The sequence below is a fragment of the Carlito syrichta genome, unplaced genomic scaffold, assembly GCF_000164805.1.
Source record: "Carlito syrichta isolate Samal-C Ts95f unplaced genomic scaffold, Tarsius_syrichta-2.0.1 Scaffold315639, whole genome shotgun sequence".
NCBI classification, from domain to species: Eukaryota; Metazoa; Chordata; class Mammalia; order Primates; family Tarsiidae; genus Carlito; species Carlito syrichta.
The window spans coordinates 352,634-353,641 of record NW_007259735.1 but is presented as its reverse complement, the minus strand read 5'-3'; the positions used below and the strand labels follow the sequence as shown (position 1 = coordinate 353,641).

The 1,008-nt window shown below is 47.9% G+C and overlaps 1 protein-coding gene across 1 annotated transcript in view; it reads right to left on the bottom strand.

The window, feature by feature from the left end:
• Positions 1-1,008, bottom strand: part of TMEM50A (transmembrane protein 50A) — a 40,320-nt gene that overhangs the window by 38,579 nt on the left and 733 nt on the right. The window lies entirely within an intron of this gene.

The following is a 1,008-nucleotide window of genomic DNA, read 5'->3' as shown; positions in this document are numbered from 1 at the left end:
CAGCCACTGCACTCCAGTCTGGGCGACAGAGTGAGGCTCCAACTCAAAACAAACAAACAACAACAACAACAAAAACCGGCCGGCCCGGTGACTCAAGCCTGTAATCTCAGCACTTTGGGAGGTCGAGGTGAGAGGACTGACTGAGCCCAGGGGTTTGAGAACAGCCTGGGCAACTTGGTCAGGTGTGGTAGCGCGGGGCTATAGTTCCGGCTACTTGGAAGGCTGAGGTGGAAGGATCACTTGAGCCCAGCAGTCCGAGGTTGCAGTAATGGTGAGCGTGTCACAGCACTCCAGCCTGGGCGACAAAGTGAGATTCCAACTCAAAAAAAAAAAAAGACCAAAGATATATCTTCTGTGTCAGGATCACACAGAGCTCCTTTTTCCTCTGTGACTTTCACACTCAAGGATGGAAGCTCCTCTGATTCTGTCTGAGAGGACTAAGCTTACCTCATCCCCATTGGAGAAAACTCCTCCAGCAGTGCTAGGTTTTCAGTGCAATCGGCTATGTCATGTACTTGGCTCTGTTGACCTTCAGCTTTGTGGATGAGGAACCTGTGAAGGAGCTCTGGGACTGCTCTGACATCTGAGGATGGTTCCAAGGCATAGTTTTTAGTAAACAACAACAACAACAACAACAACAAAAACAAAACTGGAAACCACATGCATGTTCATGAATAAAAAACAAGGGATAAAAGACAAATTTCTAGTACCGCTAGACTATGCAGTATGATACAGCTGAGAAACCAAAATGCATTAGATATAATTTATCTTAAAGGATGTTAAATTATAAAAGTTTGAGCCGGGCTCGGTGGCTCAGCCTGTAATTCGCGCCTTTGGGAGGCTGAGGTGAGTGGACTGCTTGAGCCCGTGGGTTCGAGACCCACCTGGGCAGGCGAGACCTCATCTCTACAATAAATTTAAAAAATTAGCTGGGCATGGTAGCACACGCCTGTAATTCTGGCTACTTGGAAGGTTGAGGCGGAAGGATTGCCAGAGCCCAGCAGGTTG